Raw genomic sequence first — 17,362 nt, forward strand, 5'->3', positions numbered from 1 at the left:
ATGTAGAAAAAAAAGATATTTAACACAAAAATTCAAGAAAACAATGTTACAAGGTTGAATTTGTAGAAGATTCACAGGAGCTACTGAATGAGCATGTGAGCTCCATAAACTTGGATTCTATTAGAATTAAAGTTCCAAACCTCTCACTGAGGACATGACTCAAGTGGTGAGCACATGCTTTGCATGTTCAAAGGCTTGATCACCGGCTTGGTGTGGCCACCAGCCCACTGCCAGGAATAGCCCTGGTGGCCCCTAAGGGTTATGAGGTATGGCCCCTAGAAAGTTTAAGACTTCCAACTCCAGGGGCTGGAGCGATAGCACAGCGGGTAGGGTATTTGCCTTGCATGCGGCCAACCCAGGTTCTATTCCCAGCATCCCATATAGTCCCCTGAGCACTGCCAGGAGTAATTCCTGAGTGCAAAGCCAGGAATAACCCCTGTGCATCACGGGGTGTGACCCAAAGAGCAATAAAAAAAAAAAAGAAAAGAAAAGAAAACAACTTCCAACTTCAATAGAGAAACTGCTAGTAATAAGAACACTGACTGATGGTAAAGGGGCCACTACACTAGAATTCACTGCTGAACCAATCATAAAACACTGCTAATGAAATCCTTAAATGTTTGTATTGCACACTATTTGATGATGTATATGCAATATGTGCAATGTACATGTAAACAATAAAGCATAATAAATGAAGTGATCTCATCACCTCATTCTAAAGAAATTTCTAGAATTGAAATACCATCACCACGTAAAGGACCTATCATCTTTGACATCAAGTGTCACTGTTTTTGCCCTTAGGTATATTCCAGTGAGTTATTTTCTTTGTCTAGTATATTAAATATATAACATTTTATCTTACTCAATGCATTTAAATTGTTTTAATTTATTTCCAGCGTGGTTATTCACTCCTAAGTTTTTGTTTTTACTCTGTTTTTCTGGTTTTATTTTTCTTTGGGGCCACCCCCTGCAGTGATCAAGGGCTACTCCTAGTTTGGTACTCAGGGGTCACTCCCAACATTGAAGAGATTGAATCCAGGCCTCCTCTATGCAGTGCATATGCTCAGCCCCTTGAGCTATTCTCCGGCCTTCACTACAGCCTTCACTCTGTTTTGAACATCCTGATTTCACATACTATATGAAGTAGATAATCTTTCTACTTCATATTTCCTCTACATTGAATTAAATAAGCCACTTACCTGCTATGTTCCTCGTCTACTCAAGTAGTCAATTCCCTGTTTCAATGGACTTCCCCTCCCTCTACGTTTATATGACAAGCTTACTGCATGTTCCTTCTTCAAAGTCACTGACATATAAAATGGATAAAATTGGTTCTAATATTGATCCCTGGAGCTCAGTAATCCATCCATTCCAAACTATTTCACTTTTTTTTTTTAAACTAAAGTCAATGTTTAATCTGCTTAAGTAACTAATCTCTGTGTCATACCTCTCAACTTCTAGTTATGTTGTTTGTAGTATTCTTTGCTTGGTGCTTTATCCCAAGAAATTGGCTTGTGAGTTTCTCAACTGATATTGGCTCTTATTTGATCCTGACTTACCCGTATCACTGAGCACGGACGATTTGAATCCTTATTGGCTCGTCACATCAAACCATAACTTCCCAGAAGCTGGAGAGAGGGCTCAACAAGCCAGCCACATGATTTGCATGTAGGAAACCTGGGTTAGACTCCCCACTACTACAGGGTCCCTCAAGAAATGCTTCAAGTGAGCCCAGAGCACAGAGCCAGGAGTAACCTCTGAGCACTGCCCAGTGACTCCCCCACAAAAGAAACCAATAAAAACCCATAATCTTCTAGTGTTTCAAATCATCAATGCCTTAAAATTTATCTTATCCTTCAAAGAAATGAAAGATTATCAATCTTGCATTGAGGAGAAAAGGGATATAGGAAATGCACAATAAAAGAGAGGCTTGTTGTTATAGCAAATCTAAACAATTTTAAGATTTTTCCAAGTAAGCCCAAAGGGCCAGAGAGATCCTATAGCACTGGTCTTGCAGGATCCAGACCCGGGTTCTATTCCTGATACTGGAGACTTCCGGGAGCACCACCTGGTATGACCCAAAACAAACAAAATCAAATTGCACCAGAGAGCTCAAAGGGCTGGAGCAGAGGCTTTGCATGTAGGAGGTCTGGGCAGATCACTGCACCACATGGTCCCCCAGCACTTAGGGGAGAGACCCCCTCCACCCCAAAGTACAGAGCTACATGGCCCTTAAGCCCCTCTGGGTGTGGCCCAAAGGCAAACATAAAAACAAAGAGTATTTCAAATCACTTTTATTGATGCATTTCTTTGATCTTAAACTAAAAATTAAGATGCAAATGTTTTGAATTAGAAAAGTCAAAATCTAGTAGGTAAACATTCAGAATTATGCCTAATAGGGTGAGTTTTACTATGTAAAATATATGCTGACTTTTCAAACCGGGAGAAAAAGTAAATAGAATCTTTAAAGACTTAGAAGAAAATAACATACAACCTGTATTGAGAGGGGGTTAACATGGCTTAAGGTGGGAGCTTTCTCAAGGAAAACAATGGGAGCATAAAAACAAAGTAATGAATACTTGGTAAATAGAATACATGGTTGGAGGGCAAACTAAAGGAGTGAGAAGTACAAACTTTGTTTTTCACTCACAAAAGCATCACTTTGTTACAAAGCCTAAGGGAACAGCCAGATGGAAGAGGCCCCGAGCACCAGGCACAGGGAGATGGCTGTAGTGGTCTCTTCCGGACACCAGCTCTCCCATCTTTGGATGTTTACCGCCCACAAACTAGCACAGCTCCTTCCTGGAGTGTTTTTCTTTTGTTTTCGGGGGCCTAGCCCAGCAGTACCCACCCAGGAGCTATTCCCAACTTGATGATCAGGGGTTGTTCCCAGAGTGCAAGTAAACCTCTCCAGGTGAACCATGCCTTCAGCCCTTTGAGCAACCTCCCCAGCCTGGAAAATAATATTCTTTGTAGAAAACTTAGAAAACAGTGTTAATGGGGGCCAGAGCAGGTAGGGCTTTGGCCTTGCATGCAGCTCATGGGGTTCTATCCCTGGTATCCTATTTGGTCCCTTGAACCCTGCCAGGAACGATCCCTGAGCACAGTGTCAAAAGTAAGCTCTGACCACCTCTGGGTGTGGCCCACAACCAAAAATAGAAAATAGTGCTAAAGAAAAGGATGAAAATTAAGTCACACACCCTTTCACCACCCTAGAAAAAAATGATTGTAACTGTTAACCTTTCTGTATATAGGTCTTGTCTTTTCTCTATGCATATACATATACATTTTTTGAATAAAAGTTGCATTATCGGGATGTGGCTCAGTGAAAGAGCACTTGAATGTGGAATGCCCTGGATTCAATCCCTGGCAACAACAACAAACAATGATATTATTCCATTATATATTAATTTTAGTTGAAAATTAAAATTAACATATAGATATATTTTTACAATTAACTATTTATGGAATTATTTTTAATGTATGCATAATATCCATAGCATAGATATGTTGGTTGACTGGTTTTGTCTGGGTCTTTAGGCCACATCCAGCAGTGCTCAGAAACTACTGATTCTGTGCTCTGGGGTCCCTCCTGGTGGTGCTCAGAGAAATTGGCAGTTTTGGAATGGAACCCAGTCCTCCTGTATGCAAAGTATGTGCTCCAGTCTATTGAGATATTGTTCCAACCTTATTAGACATTTATTTTTTAAGATTAAAATAGGCGGGGCTGGAGCAATAGCATAGTGGGTAGGGTGTTTGCCTTGCATGCAGTTGAACCAGGTTCGATTCCCAGCATTCCATATGGTCCCTTGAGCACTACCAGGAGGAATTCCTGAGTGCAGAGCCAGGAGTAACCCCTGTGCATTGCCTGATGTAACCCAAAAAGCAAAATAAATAAATAATAAAAGACATTCTTTGGGAAAGGTGACATGAGGAGCCAGAGGAATAGTGCAGTGAGTAGGGCGTTTGCCTGGCACGTGACCAACCTGGGTTGATACCCAACATCCCATATGGCTGCACAAGTGCCAGGAGTGATCCCTGAGTGTAGAGGGAGAAGTAAGCCCTGAGCACACGAGATGTGCCCCCCCAGAAAAAAATAAAGATTTTTAGAAAAGGTGACATGATTGTAGGCTAATTTTGAATGCTTCAAATATTGAGACTTCAAATATTATTTGACATTGTGTAGCTAAACCGTTTCACAAATTCCTGATAATTTCCTAAGGTAAAAAATTTTAAAGGCACTTGCTGGAATAAAGGATATGCACAATTGCAAGGCTTTTGACATGCACTGCCAGCTTGGTTTTACCAATTTTATGAACATGAGTTCATAAAAGTACATATTCAGGAGCAAGAACCTGGTTTTTGTTTTTGTTTTTTTGTTTTTTTTTCTTTTTGGGTCACACCTGGCAATTCACAGGGGCTACTCCTGGCTCTGCACTCAGGAATTACTCCTGGCAGTGCTCAGGGCACCATATGGGGTGCTGGGAATCGAACCCAGGTCAGCTGCGTGCAAGGCAAACGCCCTACCCGCTGTGCTATCGCTCCAGCCCCTATGCAACTTCTTTTAAGCTGCAATTTTTTTTTAATCACTAAGAATGAGCAATTTTTAAATGATTGATGCCATTTGTATTTTTTTTTATCATTTTTTGAGCTTTTTTGGGGGTCATACCCAGCGATGCTTGGGGTTACTCCTGGCTCTGCACTCAGGAATTACTCCTGGTGGTGCTCGGGGACCATATGGGTTGCCAGGAATTAAAACTGGGTTGGTCGTGTGCAAGACAAACACCCTACGTGCTGTACTACCGCTCTGGCCCCTATTTGCATTCTTAATAGTATGCATTTTTGTTTATTTGGTTCCCTCTGAAGGCATTCCTTAATTTTTTACTGGCTTGAAAGTGCCTGTGAATGACATCCAGTTTCCTTCCGGTTTTCTTCCTACTAGTTGCAAAAATTGTTCCCAGATTTTCATTTGCCTTGTAAGGATATTTTTGGTTCAGAGGCAAGAATCGTTTTCATTTGTCATCCGCCATTTGGTAACTGATAGGGGGTTGGGTTTAGTCTGGGTTTGGGTTCTGTTGAGCTCAGTACTGAGCCTGGGTTATTCATGTTGGAACAACTCAGATGTGTCTAGGAAGCCTTGGCCCAGCCATCTCAGCACAAAAGGCAATGCCTAGACCTCCATAGCCCCTTCACTGAGGAGTGAAGAAAACAACTTTAAAGCATAGTACCTAAACACGTTAAATCCAGGCTGTTATCCACCTCCAGTGAAATCAATCCTAGGGACAGTAATAAAAAGAAAACCAAAGAGTGAATCTTTGAAAATGACTCCGCTCCCAAATCACCAGCTCTCAATAGGTCTAGTGCTGCACAGAAGAGGGAACCCCAATTCATTGCTCAGTTGTACCCCAGCCTCCAAGTCCTTCTGAGGGTCCCCCCACAACAGGGAAGAGAGGCTGGGAGGCTTGAGGAAGCCAGAACTTCTCTTCCTATTGCTCCTTCTTCTACCTCCATTTTAGAATGTGAGAACTTCAAAGCAGATGACAGGACTGAAAACTGTCGAAAAGGATCAGAAAGATTTAAAATCTTCTGTCTCCTTTTAAAAAAAAAAAGCAACATTTAAGGGAGCCAGAGAGTGAGCAGCACAAGGGTTAATTTTCCTTGCATGTGGCTGACCCCAGTTCCATCCCTGGCACTATGTACTGTCTCCCGAGTACCACCTGGGGTAAACCCTGAGAACCATCTGGTGTGGGTACCCCCCACACACAAAAATACATTTAAGATAGCAGGTTTTACATTAAAATTTAAAAATAAGAAATAAAGGGAGGAAGGAGGGAGAGGGAAAGGAAGGGAGGAAGGAAGGAAGGAAGGAAGGAAGGAAGGAAGGAAGGAAGGAAGGAAGGAAGGAAGGAAGGAAGGAAGGAAGGAAGGAAGGGAGGGAGGGAGGGAGGGAGGGAGGGAGGGAGGAAGGGAGGGAGGAAGGGAGGGAGGGAGGGAGGGAGGAAGGGAGGGAGGCAGAACATAGTCAAGGAAGACAGTAAATATAATCATTTCTGTGTTGTGAGTCAAGAGGTCAGGGCAAGGCTTCCTCCTCATACATTCCACAGAATACCTACCTGCCACAACCCACAATAAATGACGCTTTACCTAACTGTGTGACCCAATACTCAGAGTATTTGTGAGTGGCTACTAGAAAGGCAACCCTTCTCAGGAAACACTGAATACTTGAGGTCTGTCCTCAAGTTTTCAGAGATGTAGAATGCCCTCCAGAAATAAACTACAATTCTGCCTGCTTGACCCTTTTCACTTGGAAAAGAGGTGTTGACGGAGAGAAGTATCCAGCAGATCTTGATGAAAATGGCAGTGGAAACTGGATGGGGGTGCCTCTGGGGCCTTAAGCATGAGTTGACTCTACCCAGCTGTGGTCCTGAAGAACATCCCACAATGACTGACATTAAATGGTACGAAGATGAGTGACGGGGGTGTGGTGTTTCAATGAAGCTACTCACAATTCCTAGAATCTGGTCTCAGTCTAAAAGCTGCAGATCAGAACAACTCAACATTCAGCCCACAAACCCCAGTCACATCCCTAATTCTGAGAGGCTCCAGCCCAGTTCCTGCTCAATGAAGCTGTGTTAGAGAAATGTTTTCTTTAGCACTCGTAAACTGCCTGCTCGTAGCGTTTCCTCATTGGCGACCTTATTTCGCCATCCAGTTTCAATATTAATTTAGCATGGAAGGGGAGTGCAGGGATGTCCCAGCCTGAGCCGAAGCTGGGCTCTGAGCCAGGACTCGGATCCGTCTGAGCATGTCTGCAGGGCTTGCCAGCATTCTCGGCATGACAGATTGATGAAGCTTCAGAAAATAACATCCTAAGGCAGTGGGTGTTGGGGGGACACATCACAAGTATCAGAGTCAAAAGGAAAACTTTTAGACTCACATATGCCTGGCACAAATGCAGCCCTCATTCTGACTGGGGATTGGGGGCATAGATGTGTTCACAGGGACACATGAAGCAAAGAATGACAAACTGGCCTTGGAGTTATGCAGATCAGCCTGCCCCAGAAGCACCAAGGACCCCAGAAATACACCATGGCTGCAGTACCTGAGTTCCCAAGAACTTCAGGGTCAGAGAGACAGCTTAACAGGCTGGATCACATTCTTTGCATGCAAGAGCCTCAAGTTTAATCCCTTGAACCACGTGGTCCTCTGATCAGACCCAGGAATGCAACACCCTGCCCACAAAAAAGTTCCCCAAAGCTTCATTCAGGGATGCAGCTCAGTGGCAGACCTGTTGCCCCCGCCCCCACCCCCTCCCCCGTGTGAGGCTCTGGGTTTGATCCCCAGCATAGTCACAGAGAGTACCCAAGGCACTAGCTGTGTGGGCCCTGTTGTGTCAGGACACCTCTGGTTTGCCCACTTCAGGGGTTCCTTGTGGCAAAAATGTCTTAAATGTGGGGTCTCCACCCCAGGGAGTCAGGAGCGGGCACAGGGCCCAGGAGCTCTTGCAAACTGCCTGCAACATACAGACAGCAGGTTCATTTTTCTGGAAATATTTTCTTGTGTTTCTTAGAGTCTCAAAAAAAGGAAGTCATCCTCGAAAGTTTAAGAACTGGCAACTGCCAAAAATATACTGGGGCCAGATGATTCTCTGATACTGAGACTGCCATAGTGGCAGAAATGGTGCAAAGTGGGGCTGGAGCGATAATACAGTGGGGAGGGCGCTTACCTTGTGCACAGCTGACCCAGGTTGGATCACCAAATACATATGATCCCCTGAGAGTACCACCAGGAGTAATTTCTGAGTGTAGAGCCAGGAGTAACCCCTGAACTTTGCCAGGTATGATCTTGTCCCCCAAAACAGGCACAAAGCTAAACAAATACTGTTGTTTTTTACTGGTTAATGAGACTTGCTTTCACCTCGAGATCTCAGTGACCTAATAAAATACTTTGTGAAAACACAAAATACGTGAAGTATCTATGCTTCAAGCCCACCTCAAATGTGCCTGCATCTTCAGCAGTCCAAAATTCATTGTTCCCTTATCTTAGAGTTGCTTGTGTCCCTAGGACACAGTTTATCTTTAATTTTGATTGTTGGGCCACATCTGGTGATGCTGTAGGCCTAATTCAGGCCCAGTTTGGGGGTCACTCCCTGCAGTGCTCAGAGGACCATATGGTGTCAGGAATTGAACCCAGGGCCTCCTGAATACAATGCCTGCTCTTTGTCCTTCAAGCCCTTGCTTCAGAAATTGCACATTTTAAGCATTTCCTTCAGGGCCAGAGAGACAGTACAGTGGGTAAGGTGCTTATCTTGCACGTGACCAACCTGGGTTTCCGTTTCCGAGTGCAGAGCAAGGAGAACAACTGAGTAACACAGGGTGTGACCTCCCCCCTCAAAAAAAACCTCCACTGAAAGTAGGCTACGGGCCAAAACATGATGGCTGCTTAGTACCTGTATTGCAAATCATAACACCCGAGAGTGAGAGAGTAAGAGGAAATGTGCCTGCCACAGAGGCAGGGGGTGGGAAAAGGTGGGGGTGGCGGGAGGGATACTGGGAACATTGGTGGTGGAGAATGGGCACTGGTAGAGGAATTTGTACTTGAACATTGTATGCCTGAAACATAATCACGAAAGTTTGTAAGTCTGTGTAAAAAAAAAAAAAGCCCTCCAAAATTAATAAACAAAAAAATTTAAAGATATTTGTTTAAATAAATAAATATTCCCTTAAATATAATACTCCAATGGCAGAGTGTGTGCCTTGTGTACTGGGGCCCTGGATTTGAACCCTGAACCCCGTGGCCTGTTCTATATATATCCAGGAATAACCATGACTCTCACAACAAAACGCTCTTTTTTTTTTTTAACTGATGCATCCCTTGTCATTTTATTGTTATCATTAAGCTGCTACTTTATTTCTCTCATCTTATTTACCTGCCTTATCTGCTTATGGTTGTAGAGTGCTTGAGGGTCACATCCAGCTGGGCTAAGTCCACCTACCTGCTGGCTGGGTGGAACACACAGGTGAGGGCCATCACACACACACACACACACACACACACACACACACACACACACACACACACACACACACACACACAGAGGCCCTGCCAATGAGAAGACACAGGCCCAGATGTCTAAGAGGTTGGCAGAAAAAGGCAGGAGGTGGGGGAAGCAGTGACTGGTAACAGACCAGGAGAGCCATCAGGAGTCAGGACTGCTCTGTGAACGGCAGATAAACCAGGAGGGTGGCCTGAATGTGGCCCAAGGACGAGCGGGAGAAGCAGCAGCTCCCCCAGGAGGTGCAGCCGGCCACAGCTCAGAGCCTTCACTTTGCCTCCACCTGGGTTTTGTGAGACCTGCCAAAGTATTTGTTGTTTTTTCTAGTCCTAATGCCCTACTTGGTTTGTTCCATATGTGTGCCAGGCCTTTCCCTGGTCTTCAGAAACACCCTGGATGCCATGATCATGTGTAAAATGATGCTAATGGGACAGTGTGATGGCGTCTTCTTTCCAGAGTGGAGCTTAGGCTGAGCAGAGTCTACTCAGGTCTGAGCACCCCCTGGCTTCCAGAGAGAGGGGCATGCATGGAGGCCTGGCAGCTTTCTCTTCCCTTCCGCCTCCTTTCCTCAGTTTAATGTTTACTGACGGACATATCCTCCTACACTTTCATGTACCCGTCGTCCAGGGCAAAGTCCCAAGAGGGTGGTGTGAGCAGGCTGACGCTGTCAGCTCGGTGACGTGCTTGTTACAGTATGATTCTTCTGGAGATGTTTATTAACTGAGGGCAGGCAGAGTACTCGTGGAATGGAGCCGTTCCCAGGCAAGCGTTAGATCAGAGAAAGGACAAAGAGTAGAAGGCAGGCAGCCAGTGAGAGGTTACCGGGATGGGGACGCGGTTCAGGACTCTGAATGAACTGCCAAGGCCCAGAGACCTGCCTGAGGCCAAAGGGGCAGCTTGAGGGCGAATGCAGCTGCAGAAATGACTTAATCTCACACGGTTCACTGAGCTTATGACAAGCTTAAAACAGTCACTGCCAGTCAACAGTCTTTTTTTTTTTTTTTATTTTAAATAGAATCATCATGACTTTTGGGCCTGAGTGGTAGTAGAGCAGGTGGGACACTTGTCTTTCACACTATTGACCTGGCTTCTATCCCCAGCAGTCCATATGGTTCCCCACCAACACTACCAAGAGTGATCCTGAGCACAGAGCCAGGAGTAAAGTAAGGCCTGAGCACTGCAGGGTGTGGCCCAAACACACACACACACACACACACACACACACACACACAAACACACACACCATGAATTTCAAGATGTCTTTGGATGGGATTCTTCCTTAAACAGAACAAAAATCCTGATCCCTCCGAGTTTTTCTTGAAACCTCAGGGCATCTTTTGATCCTGCTGGCACTTCTGTACTTTCTCTCAGTCTCAAATCTTGCATCTTCCCTGGTCTCTGTTATCTGCATCACTGGACTCAGAATGGGTTTGTGTTTGATTCCCTAGGTCTCTGAAGAAGCAGGGTCTCTGCATTTCTGGGTCCCAAGTCCAAGCAGATCCTCAGAGGGGTACCCTCTCCATCCTGACCCCCAGCTCCCCACACACACACATGCATTCTTTTCCCTATTACAGCTGTTTAATCTTAGAAACTAGTTCTTGATATCTACACTTACTAAGAGAGGCTGACAGGACAAAGATGGAGGGCAGGGGGGATGAAGGGGGCTATGAGTTCACCTACTTTCTTCGCACCGGTGGAAAGGGATACCCAGAAAAAGCAAAGCTAGGTAGGGGGCCAGGGAGATAGCTTGGTGGTAGAGGAGCACATGCCTCCCAATGTGAGGCTCTTAATTTTCAGCACCCTTCCCACCCAACATAGCCTACAAACACGCCCCCACAAAAGGACTTTCCAGTGTCTTATGGTGGGATCTGGGCTTATCTCCTGGCCTTTTGCTCTTAGTCCAGTACTTCTACATTGTAAGTGACATAGTGACATACCACCCTGGTTAATCTAACAAGCCAAATGGTCTAAAGTGGCTCTAGTACAGCACAGAGGTACAGCAGAAGTTCATGGCCAGAGAGTGCGCACATGTGCAAAGCAGACCCTGGGAGACGGAATATATTGCTAGACCTGAAACCACCCTCGGCGCGGCATCTGAACACCTTGGTTTCACATCCTCTCTGCCACCCCAAAGGAGACAAAAGCAACCGGAAGTGGCACTGGGTGTCCGGAAAGCTGCTAAGGAAGTAGGCCAGCCAACAGGGAGTTAAATTAGAGTCTAAAATCTGAGTTCCATAAACAAACCCACTTATATGTTTTGATCGTTGTTTTCTCAGTTCAGAGGGATGAGCCCAAGAGTCCAGTGTTGTCACAGCTGGGCTGGATTCAGCTTAGAAGAAATCTTTTGAGATCTTATTCAACGTGAGCATGAGGAGCACCAGCAGCCCAGAGCCCACCAAGCTGCTGAGTAAGGGGGAGAGGCAGACCCCAGGGAACAGGGCTTGCTCACTGAGGGAGGAGTTCCCTTAAAGAACCCTTGCCACTTTTAGAACTTGAATGAGAAACCACATGCTCCAAGGCACCCCTGCGTAATTAGAAGTTTTAACAATCTCACCAATTAAGCAATTCACTGCTAAGAGCAAGGATTTGAGAACAGAAATTCCTCTTGTCTAGGTTTCTGACTAGGAACAAGATTCTTTTTTTTTTTTTTTTTAATTTATTTATTTTTAATTAGAGAATCACCGTGAGGGTACAGTTACAGATTTATACACTTCTGTGCTCACACTTCCCTCATACAAAGTTTGGGAACCCATCCCTTCACCAGTGCCCATTCTCCACCACCCGTAAACCCAGTGTCCCTCCCACCCTCCCCAATCCCATCTCCCCCCCACCCCACCCTGCCACTGTGGCAAGGCATTCCCTTCTGCTTTCTCTCTCTAATTAGCTGTTGTGGTTTGCAACAAAGGTGTTGAGTGGCCGCTGTGCTCAGTCTCTAGCCCTCATTCAGCCCGCAACTCCCTTCCCCCACATGGCCTTCGACTGCAATGTAGTTGGTGATCGCTTCTCTGAGTTGACCTTTCCCCGGAACGTGAGGCCAGCCTCGAAGCCATGGAGTCAACCTCCTGGTACTTATTTCTACAGTTCTTGGGTGTTAGTCTCCCACTCTGTTATTCTATATACCATAGATGAGTGCAATCTTTCTATGTCTGTCTCTCTCTTTCTGACTCATTTCACTCAGCATGAAACTTTTCATGCCCATCCACTTAACTACAAAATTCTTGACCTCCTTTTTTCTAACAGCTGCATAGTATTCCATTGTATAGATGTACCAAAGTTTCCTCAACCAGTCATCCATTCTGGGGCATTCGGGTTTTTTCCAGATTCTGGCTATTGTAAACAGTGCTGCGATGAACATACATGTGCAGATGTTGTTTCGATTGAACTTTTTTGATTCTCTGGGATATATTCCCAGCAGTGGTATTGCTGGGTCAAATGGGAATTCAATATCTAATTTTTTGAGAGTCGTCCAAATTGTTTTCCAGAAGGGCTGAACCAGTCGGCATTCCCACCAGCAGTGAAGAAGGGTCCCTTTCTCCCCACATCCTCTCCAACAGCGGTTGCTTTTGTTCTTTTGGATGTGTGCTAGTCTCTGTGGTGTGAGGTGGTATCTCATGGTTGTTTTGATCTGCATCTCTCTGATGATTAGTGATGTAGAGCACTTTTTCATGTGCCTTTTGGCCATTCGTATTTCTTCCTTGGTAAAGTTTCTGTTCATTTCTTTGCCCCATTTTTTGATGGGGTTGGATGTTTTCTTCTTGTAGAGCTCAACCAGTGCTTTATATACCATTGATATCAACCCCTTATCTGATGGGTATTGTGTAAATATCCTTTCCCATTCTGTGGATAGTCTTTGTATTCTGGTCACTGTATCTCTTGCGGTGCAGAAGCTTTTTAGTTTAATGTAGTCCCATTTGTTGATCTCTGTTTTTACTAGATTGCTTAGTTCCGTGTCACCTTTGAAGATACCCTTATCTTCAATATCGTGGAGGGTTTCGCCGACCTTGTCTTCAATGTACCTTATGGTTTGTGGTCTAATGTTGAGGTCTTTAATCCATTTTGATCTGACTTTTGTGCATGGTGTCAGGTCAAGGTCTAAACCCATTTTTTTGCATGTGGTTGTCCAGTTGTGCCAGCACCATTTGTTAAAGAGGTTTTCCTTGCTCCACTTCACTTCTCTTGCTCCCTTATCAAAGATTAGATGGTCATACATTTGGGGTTGTGTGTAGGGATATTCCACCCTGTTCCATTGGTCTACGGCTCTGCCTTTGAGGAACAAGATTCTTTACTGAGCCTTGGTCTGTACTCCCATAAAGTGGATATAATAAAGCTCGCCTCCACTTCCTCCACGCATTGTGAAAATCATGAGTAAGCATGTGAATGCTCTCATAAACTCCAAAGCACTATAAAATGCCGATTATTATTATCGATGAACAAGAAGGCCATCCTAATTGAACTCACCTCAAATTTAGGAATAATATGAACAGAAACTGCCATGTTTTCTATATTAAAATTCAAAGAAGCAAAATGAAGTCCTGCATCTATAAATAAAAACACTTTGCCTTGGGGCTAGAGAAATAGTACAGTGGGTAGGATGCTTGCCTTGCTCGAAGCCAACACAGGTTCTACTTCCAGCACCACATATGGTTCCCCCTGGCTTGCCAGGAGTGACCCCTGAGTGCAGAGCCAGGAATAAGCCCTGCCAAGTGTGGCAAAAAAAAAAGTCCAACAACAACAAAAAACCCACAAAAACTTTTTCTTTATTTGCTTAATAATACCTACAATGAAACCCTCTGTTGAGAAAAAATATTTCTAAAATTAGCATTGTAGCACTGTCGCCCCGCTGTTCATTGATTTGCTTGAGCAGGCACCAGTAACGTCCCCGTTGTGAGACCTGTTGTTACTGTTTTTGGCATATCGAATACGCCACAGGTAGCTTGCCAGGCTCTGCCATGTGAGCGGGATACTCCCAGTAGATTGCCAAGCTCTCCGAGAGGGTTGGAGGAATCGAACCCAGGTTGGCTGCACGTAAGGCTGTGCTATCGCTCCAGTCTTCTATGTTGTATCTCCAACGTACATGGGATCCTATTGACTCTATAGCGGAGCGTGGGAGCAAATGGAATCCCAATTAGGGCCAGAGCAATAATACAGCAGGCAGGATGCTTGTCTAGCACACAGCTGAGCTGGACACAATCCCTAGCACCCTGTATTCCACCTCTCCTACCCACCCAGTCCACCAGGAGTGATCCCTGAGTGTAAAGCCAGGAATAAACCCTGAGCACCACCAGTTGTGGCTCAAATACCAAAAGAACAAAGGTACTGCTCACCCTCCAAAGGGGCTCACACTTTGAACAGCTGGGGGAAAAAAATCTTGTTCCTTCTGAGCCTAAGTCTTCATTTTCATCATGGAAATGTTTTTTAGCAGACCCCAAATCTCATGAAGACCTTTGGTGTTGAGATAATCAATGCTGTGCCATTGTGGGTACTTTTAATCTCAAACAAAGTCTACAGATATGATTGCCCAGACAAGTGTAAGGATGATCAGTTATTTATGAGCTTGTGCAGAACTGAGGGATGCCCTTACAAGGCAATAATTCTTTTTTATTGTTTTTGTTTTGTTTTGTTTGTCCCAACAATGCAGTAATTCTTAAATTCCATCAGCCAACCTCCAGATCTCAATGGCTTCTCCTTCCAGACGGAGTATAAAATGAGGCCCCCATAGCCATACCACCAGACTCCGAGCCAGGCTGTTTTCACTTGGGGCGCACCAGAGGATTTCAGGTGAGAACTCTCCCCGCCCCAAGGGACCCAGCCATGGCAGCCGACCTGCACTACCCAACTGCTACCATGCTCCAGGCCGCTTTCCAGACACATTATAAGATACTTCCTACCCATTTTCCATAATTACCACACCATATTTGATGGAGTTCAGACAGTAGACAACAAATCATAGAGAGTAATATACACCTCTCGGAGAACCCGGCAAGCTACCGAGAGTATCCTATCTGCGCGGGCAGAGCCTGGCAAGCTACTCGTGGTGTATTGATATGCCAAAAACAGTAACGATAGGTCTCATTCCCCTGACCCTGAAAGAGCCTCCAATCGTTGGGAAAGACGAGTAAGGAGAGGCTGCTAAAATTTCAGGGCCGGGAGGAATAGAGACGTTACTGGTGCCCGTTCAGTAAATCGACGAACAACGGGATGACAGTGATACAGTGAACCTCCAGGGCATAATTAACATTTTATTTTTTCATTTCTGCTTCTTTGGGCCACACCTGGGGTGGTGCTCAGGGTTTACTCTGCACTCAGGGATCACTGTTGGTACAGCTCCAAGGACCATATAAGTGCTAGAATGGAATTTGTGTTAGCTTCAGACAAGGAAAATGCCCTATCCACTCTCCAGTCCACGTTATTTTATTAAAAATAATTGCCTGCTGTGATAGATTGCTCCACGGCTTGGAAGCCGGCCTCACATGCTGGGGGAAAAGGCTGCTCAGATAGAGAAGGGACCACCAAGTAAAGAGTGCTTGGAGGGCCCACTCGGGATGGGAGATATGAGCTGAAAGTAGACTACAGACTAAACATGATGGCCACTCAATACATATTTTGCAAACCACAACATCCAAAGGAGAGAGAGCGAGCAAAAGGGAATGCTCTGCCACAGAGGCAGGAAGGGGTGGGGGGATGGGGTGGTGGTGGTGGGAGGGATACTGGGATCATTGGTGGTGGAGCATGGGCACTGGTGGAGGAATGGGTACTCAATCATTGTATTACTGAAACGTAAGCACAAAAGTTTGTAAGTCTGTAACTATACCTCATGGTGATTCATTTAAAAATTAAAATAATAAAAAATAAAAAATAAATTGCCTGCTGTGCAACTCTTGTCCTGGGTCATTTGTAGAGAAAATGGGCACCTTATAACAAATAAAATATCACAAACTAAACTAATAGCTTAAACAAATCTAAAAATAAGAACTTGTTTAATAATCTTGTTGTGAATGAGCAAAGAATGGGATGCATTCGAGAGATTTTTTTTCCTGAACAGTGCTAGAGGGGGAGGGATTAGTATAGGAAAGGATCAGGAGAGAAGGAACCATCAAGCTAAGGAGAGTTTTTCCTTTCCTGCAGGCCACCCAAATTTCCCACGTGACAGAAACAGGCCACCCCTTACCAGGAGGCCCACAGAAGGGGATAGTCTATGAAGAATGCCTCTTTTAGGGGGATCATATTCATCTGTACTCAGGACTTACTCATTTTTGGGGGGGAGCCACACCTGGTGATGCTCAGGGATTACTCCTGGCTCTGCACTCAGGAATTACTCCTGGCAATGCTCAGGAGGCCATATGGGATGCTGGGGACTGAACCTGTGTTGGCTGTGTGCAAATGAAGCACCCTACCTCCTGCACTATATCTCTCTAGCCCCTGGAGAAACCCACTTTAATTCACGAACTGATTTCAATCGCTTATCGTTTCACTTGCCTCCCAAACCTAGACCTGATATCATCTCCCTTCTTCTCCAAAATAAAAACATTTCTACATTATTTTAAAAGTTAAAGGGACCAAGGTGAGAATGTAGGGCTTCCCATGCATGAGACCCCAAGTTTCACCCCAACACCATGATGCCTCCAGAACAATGCAGGGTGGAGCCCTCCCTCAAGACTCTGGTATTGCGGGGTTGGAGCAATAGCGCAGCAGGTAGGGCGTTTGCCTTGCACGAGGCCAACCCGAATTCGATTCCCAGCATCCCATATGGTCCCCTGAGCACCGCCAGGGGTAATTCCTGAGTGCAGAGCCATGAGTAACCCCTGTGCATCGCCAGGTGTGACCCCCCAAAAAAAGCAAAAAAAAAAAAAAAAGACTCCAGTATTGCCAGGTCTAAGCCTCCCCAGTTCACACCACTGATCCCAGCACCCAGCAACAGTCCCCCAGTCTCAGAGCATCATGCAGAGAACCTTGCAAAAACCAGAGGGTTATGAAGATGGCTGGCAGGGCCAGTGAGCAGGCTTTGCAGGTAGGGGCCTGGGGTCCACCCCCAGCGTCACATGATCCCCAAAGCATTGCCAGGTGGTGGCTCCACAGTCAACAATTATAACACAGAAGAGATATCAACAACTGAATACATATACACACATTTGCACACACATGCCTGTGTGTCTAATCACTGCACTTACAGACACGTCCACACACGTGAGAACACAGGGAAACAGAGTTAATCTGCCAGTCCAAATACAAAGCCACCGCACTGAGCATTCTCCAAACACGCATGTCTTGAACAGTTTTGAACAGCTCCCAGATGAGCGCAGAGCTTAA

This window comes from Sorex araneus, chromosome X (assembly GCF_027595985.1).
Source record: "Sorex araneus isolate mSorAra2 chromosome X, mSorAra2.pri, whole genome shotgun sequence".
Lineage (NCBI taxonomy): Eukaryota > Metazoa > Chordata > Mammalia > Eulipotyphla > Soricidae > Sorex > Sorex araneus.